Genomic DNA, 7500 nt, shown 5'->3' with positions numbered 1-7500 from the left:
CATCTCTCTCTCTCGTCACTCTCTTCTCTCAGTCCCCACCCTCCCTCCCTCCCTCCCATCCCTCCCTGCACCCCTTTCCCCCCCTCTCTCTTTCTCTCTCTCTCTCCTCTCTCTCATCTCATCTCTCTCTCTCATCTCTCTCTCTCTCTCTCTCACTCTCTCTCTCACTGTCACTGCTCTCTATCTCTCTCCGTCCTCTCTCTCACTCACTCTCTCTCTCTCAGTCATCTCAATCTCTCTCTCTCTGTCTGTCTGCATCTCTCTCACGTCTCTCTCTGTGTCACATCCTCTCATCTCTCCTCTCATCTCGTCTCTCTCCCCCCTCTCTCTCTCACTTTCTCTCTGGTCACCCTCTCTCTCTCATCTCATCTCTCACATCTTTAATCTCTCTTCTCTCTCTCACTCCAGTCCTCGTCTCGTCTCTCCTCAGTCTCTCTTGATCTCTCTCTCTCGACTCAGTCTCTATCTTCTCTCGCTTCCTCTCTGTCACATCTCGTCTCGCCCCCCCCCCCCCTCTCTCCTCTCTCTCCCTCAATATCACTCTCTCTCTCTCATCATCACTCATCTCCCCTTATTTTCTCCTCTCTCTCTCTCGTGTCCCCTGTCACTCTCATCTCTCTCCCTGTCACTACACATCTCGTCTCTCTCTTTCTCTCTCTCTCTCAAACTTTCAACATCTCTCATTCTTCTCTCCTACAATCTCAATCGCAATCATCGTCTCTCTCATCTCTCTCTCTCTTCTCTATCTTCTCTTTTTTCTCTCATCATCCTCTCTTATTTCTCTCACTCCCATCGTCTCGTTTCTCTCTCTCTCTTTTCTTCTCCTCTCAACTCTCTTCTCAACACACACACTACCCACGACAAGACAACACCCACACACGACACAACACACAGACACACACACCACACATACCCTCATTCTCTCTCTCTCTCCTCTCCCTCTTCCTCTCCCTCTCCCCCCTCTCTCCCTCGCATCCCTCTCTCCCTCTATCCCTCTTTCCCTCATCCCTTCCCTCACCTTCTCTCGTCTCTCAATCTCTCCTCCCACACACACACACACACCACCAAAACACCACACACACACACACACCCACTCACATATATAAACACACACACACACACACACACACAACTCTCTCTCATCTCTCTCTCTCGTCTCTCTCTATCGTGTCGACCTCCTCTCAAATCTCTCTGCTCTCTCTCTCGTCTTTTCTCTATCTCTCTCTGTCACTCTCTCTCTCTCTCTCTCCTCTCCCAGATTCTCTCGTCTCCTCTCGTCTCGTCTCTCTCTCTCCACTCTCTCTGTGTCACATACTCCTCTCTCATCTTTCTCTTCTCTCTCTATCTCTCGTCTCTCCTCCTTCTCTCTTCTCTCCTCTCTCTCTCTCTCTCCTCACCCCCTCTCTCTCTCTCTCCTCTCAACCTCCTCTCTCTCTCTCTCTCTCTCTCTCTATTTCTCTCTTTAGCTCTATTTCTCTCTGTCTCGCTTTCCTCTACTCTCTTTCTCTCTATCTCTCACACACACACACACTACAAACACTCTCTCTCATCCTCTCCATAATCGTCTTCTCTCTCACGACATCTCATCGGATCCGTCGGTCACGGTCGAGCCTCTCTCACTAGTAATTCTCCTCTCTCATCTCTCTCATCTCTCACCTATTCCTCACCCTCTCTCCTTCTCAGTCCCTCCTCTCCCTCTCTCCCTCTCACGCTCTCCCCCCCCTCTCCCCCCCCCCCTCTCTCTCTCTCTCTCATCAATCCCTCTCTCGTCTCGTCGTCCAATCTGCGTCCTTCTCTCTCCTCTCACTCTCTCTCTCTCTCTCTATTCTCCACTCACACACACAAAAACACACACACACACGAACCCACACACACACACACACACACACAACACTACACACACACACACAGCACACAAGAAAGCACACACACACAACAACACACAGTACCCACAGCACACACAAAAAACGCAACGCACGCTACGCACGCACACACTCACACACAAATGACACACACACACGCAACACACACGCAACACACACACACACATACACACACATACACACACACACACACATACACTACACACCCATGCACACACACACACACGACCCACACGCACGGACGCACGCACAGCACACACTCACGGAAAAAAAATAAAAAGAAAGGAAAGACAGAGGTAACCCACACACAAAAAAACACACACACACACACACACACACAAACCATGACAGACACACACACAAAAAACGACTACATACACACTAAAAGTATTCATATGAAAAAAATATAGACATATATAATATATTAAAAAAATAAAAATAACACATATAATTATAGTATATGAATTTAGTATATACACATGATGATATATCTATATATAAGGGTATATAAATATATATAAATAGAAATAAATAAAACATATGAACATACAGTACAAAAATAGCATTACACAATACAGACATATATATTACATATATCAATTTATAGTATCAAATATTATAAAAAAACTATATCTCCTCTCACACTCTCCTCTCACCCTCTCATCTATCTCTCTTTCTCTCTCACTCTTCGCTCTCTCTCTCCTCGTCGCTCTCGTCACGCTCTCTCTATTTATATATATATATATAATATTTATATATAGGTGTGTGGTGTGTGTGTGTATGTATGTACAACACACAACACACACACACAACCACACACACACACACTCTCTCTCTCTCTCTCCTCACTCTCTCTCTCTCTCTCTCATCTCTCTCCCTAATCCTCCTCTCCCTCTTCACGGCTCCTAAGCCACCTCTTTCCTCTCTCCCCCCACCCACTCTCACTCTCTCTCTCTCTCTCTCTCTCTCTTACTCTCGACGATCTCTCTCTCGCGACAAACCACACCACACACACACACTACACAAACACACAAGGATTGCGACACACACACAAGCAGAACACACACACTCACATATAGACACAACCACACACACACACACACACACACACACACACAACACACACACACTCACATATAACACACACACAAAAGCATCACAAAGATTGCACAACATACTCACTCATTCTCTCTCTCTCACTCTTTTTCTCTATCTCTCTCTGTCACCTCTCCTCCTCTCTCCTCTGCTCTTCTCCTCTCCGATCCATCTCTCGTCATTCTCATCATCTCTTCTCTCGTTTCGCTCTCTCACTCTCGTCTCTGTCCACACGACCTCTCTCTCTCTCTCTAAGCTCCTCACTCTCTCTCATCTCTCTCATCTCTCTCTCGTCCTCTCTCTCTCTCCACTCACTCTCTGTCTGTCCACACACTCTCGTCTCTCTCATCTCTCATCTCTCGATCTTTCTCTCTCTCTCATACTCTCTCTCTCTCTCACATCCTCTTCGACTCACTCTCATCTCTTTCACATACTCTCTCTCTCTATCCCCTCTCTCTCTTCCCCCCTCTTTTCCTCTCACCCCCTCCCCTCTTCTCTCTCCCCCTCACTCTCTCTCCTTTTTCCCCTCTTCCCCCCTCCCTGTCACCTCTCTCCCCCCTCCCCCCTTCTTTTCTCTCCTCCAACTCCTCCCCCCCCCCCCTTTTCTCTCTCTCCTCTCTCTCCCCTTTTCCTCTCTTCCCCTCTTCCTCCCCCCCATTCCCCCCACTCTCCCCCCTCCTCTCTCTCCTCCTCTCTCCTCACTCTCCTCTCCTCTCCCTCTCTCTTTTCCCCAACACACACACACCTCACACCAACACCCCCACACAAACACACACTCACCACAAAACCACAAAACCAAAACCCACACCCCTCTCCTCTCTCTCTCCTCTCTCTCTCTCCTCCCTCTCTCTCTCCCCCACACCCAAAAAAACAAAAAAACACCCCAAAACACACACACACACACATAGACCACACACACAAAAACAAAAAACACACACACACACTCTCTCTCTCTCCTCATCTCATCTCTCTCTCTGTCCCTTTTTCTCCTCTCTCCTCTTCTTTTTTCTCTCTCTCTTTTTTTCCTCTCTCTCTCTTCCTCTTCTGCACTCTCTCTTCACTCTCTCTCTCCTCTCCTCCTCTCACCTCCCTTTCCTCTCTTTTACTCTCTCACACACACACACACACACCACACACACCACACCACACACACACCACACACACACACACACAAAACACACAACACATACACACACAACACACACAAACACACAAAAACACACACACACACAAAACACACAACCCCACGCACACACAAACCACAACACACACCACAAAAAACAACACAAAACACACACAGATACACCCCCAAAAGGGAAATTTATATAAAAAAAAAATATACCCTAAATTAATATATATAATATGATAAATACATATACCCCATAATGTATAATATGAATATATATTACAATTATAAATAATATATAAATATATATATATATATAAACACATATACAATATACATAAAACATACAACAAATATTACATAATATACAATATAAACAAAAATAATAAAAAATCTCTTCTCTTCTCTCTCTCTCCTCTCTCATCTCTTCTCTCTTTAATAATAAAATAATAAAAAATTAAAATAATATTATATATATAGGTGGTGTGTCTGTTATGAATGTAAAACACCCACACACACACAAAAACCAAAACACACACACACACAAAACACAACACACCCCAAAACACACACACACACCACCACACCCCACAAAATACACATAATAACATATGCATTCAAACATTATACCCCGTAAGAAAAAGGTGAGGGAGAGAGAGATGAAGAAAGATGAAGAGAGGGGGAGAGAGGAAAGAAAGAGAGAAGGAAAAAAGAGAAGGGGGAAGGAAGGGGGAGAAAGAGAAGAGAAAAAGACACAAAAACACCCCCACACACCCCCACCACACACACAACACACACCCCACACACACAAAACACAACACACACACAGAGAAAAAGAAAGAAAGGAAGAGAAGTAAAGAGAGAAAAGAAGAAGAGAGAGAGAAAAAAGAGAGAGAAAGAAGGAAGAGAAGAGAGAGAAAAGAGAAGGGGGAGAGAGAGAGAAAAGAGGAAAAAAGAGAGAAAAGAGAGGGAAAGAGGGTAAAAGAGAGTGAAAAGAGAGAAGAGGGGAGAGAGAAAGAAGGAGAAAGGGGGAAAAAGAAAAGAAAGAGAGGGAAAGAGAAAAAAAAAAAAAAAGGAAAAGAGAGAGAAAGAAAGAGAGGGAAAAGAGAAAAAGAAAGAGAGGAAGAGGGAAAGAAAGAAAGAAAGGAAAGAGAGAAGGGAAAAAAAGAGAGGAAGAGAGAGAAAAGAAAGAAGGAAGAGAAAATAAAAAAGAAAGGGAAAGAGAGGAAAAAAAAGAGGAAGAGAAAAAAAAAAGAGGAAAGAGGAAAAAGAAAAGGGGAAAGGGGGGGGGGGGGGGGGGGGGGGGGGGGGGGGGGGGGGGGGGGGGGGGGGGGGGAGGGGGGGGGGGGGAAAAAAAGGGGGGGGGGGGGGAGGGGGGGGGGGGGGGGGGGGTGGGGGGATGGGGGGGGGGGGGGGAAAAAGGAAAGAGAAGGGAAAAGAGGAAAAGGAAAAAGGAGGGGAAGAGAAAAGAAGGAAGAAAGGATAAAGAGAAAAAAAAGAGAGGAGAAAAAGAAAAAAGAATTAAAGAAAGAAAAAGAAAAGAAAAAAAGGGTTTTTTTTCGCTTCCCCCGGTCTTCCCCCCCTAGTAAATCTCTTCAAGTAAAAGCATACAAAAATGAAATTGATTCGCATATACAGAAAACCCCGAAAGATCTATGTTCGACAGCACTATCAAAATTCACCAGCTACTCTACTGGTAAAGGGATTTTTCTTCAGCACAAGCAGTGACAGACAACTGTTTGTATTTCAGCAACTGCTTCACTAACCTCGATGGTTACAGTCAATACCTGTAGATACACTAACCGTACCAAATTAGATCACACTCCTGTGAAAATATCTGTTGGTAGTGTTGCTGTTATTTGTTGATGGGGATACAGCTGTCAAGACATTTGCTTATTTTTAAACAACTAGTTTTCTTGAAAACTCTATAGTAATCATTACTTTTATGTTTATTTCGAGTCGTAAATTTTGCCTTGAAGTGAGTTTGGATTATTCTTTTTTATATTATTATTATCCTATATCAACTGATCATGTTTTTACATACTCATCTCCATGTATCCCAGCTTTCTTATCTTCATGGTCAATGCCATTCGAAGGTCAAACTTTCCTTTGAGGTTCGGCTTAAGCAATGTCCAAACTATGGGTTATTGCGCACGCTGAGGCCCGGTGTAACAACCCAGACTCTACACCCTTCCAAAATATACCCGGGGTTATTTCAGGCAAGGTCAGTTTATACCCTTTCCCTTCCTCATGCAACAAGCACAATACTATATTGCCAGAAGATAATGGCACACGCCACCGCCAGTAATTAAGGTATGATTTTATGGGAGTTTATCAAAGCAGCATGTTTTGGACGAATGAACATTTTTTAAAACTAAGGAGGCCAGACCCGTAACGTCGTCTTTCTACCTTCGTTCCAAAAGATAGTATAAATAAAGACGTTCAACATGCTGCTTTAATGACCCCCAAAATACATTTACCAGAATATTTTTTTCTTAATAGTGACAATGAAAATAACAATTATCATTATCGTAATCATAATGATTATTATCATAATAAATATTTAAATTTTAAATTTCATATAGAATTCAATGCACAATGCAGTTGTGTGATTACTGCATGCTCGGCATTAACACCAGCTATTATCTGTTGGCAATATCATAATATACTTGTTACATGCAAAAGGGAAGGGGTATATTTTGGCCCAGGGGGGTATGTTCTTGCCTAGCTCGTATATACCTAGGCGTATAAACTGGCTTATCCTATCCTAGCTTAACATAGTTTAAAATACCCCCGGGTGTTTTCTGAGCGGAGGTATAGCCTGAGCTGTTACACCGGGAGTGTTCAGACTGCAAATCTGGACACACATCATTGCTGCTCCAGTGCCTTATTCTGGAACTTACTGAAACAGTGTGGTGGATTGTGGTTAAAGGATGGAATGAGACAGAAAACTGGAGTGACGAGTGGTGGAATATGCCTGAGCAGTAAAGTACTGGTTTGGTGGAACCTGGAGTGTGGTAGCGTTATTATGGATTTCTTGCTGCGGAAGCCATCCGGCGAATGAAATGTGAGCTGGATTTTGATGCAACTACCAAAGGCAACTACCTGGGAATCGAAGAAGTGCACATGAAACCCCATTCAAGTCACTGTTCAACGCCTTCCACAGCACAGCACACGCCACCGCCAGTAATGTGGACGGACATTATTTCTCTCGCATACCATCTATAACACCATTTTATTGTCTATTACACCAAGCATCTATTTTACAGTCCAGATCCAACTACTCACTTTGCTTATGTCTCTCTGCCACCCACAACGTTTCCACCGTTCGCTACTCAACAGCCACCATGCTTAGCTCAGCTTAGGAAGATTCAGCACTAATTACTCCAGGCAGAG

This window comes from Penaeus chinensis, chromosome 1 (assembly GCF_019202785.1).
Source record: "Penaeus chinensis breed Huanghai No. 1 chromosome 1, ASM1920278v2, whole genome shotgun sequence".
Classification (NCBI taxonomy): Eukaryota; Metazoa; Arthropoda; class Malacostraca; order Decapoda; family Penaeidae; genus Penaeus; species Penaeus chinensis.
Note: the sequence above shows the minus strand (reverse complement) of the source record.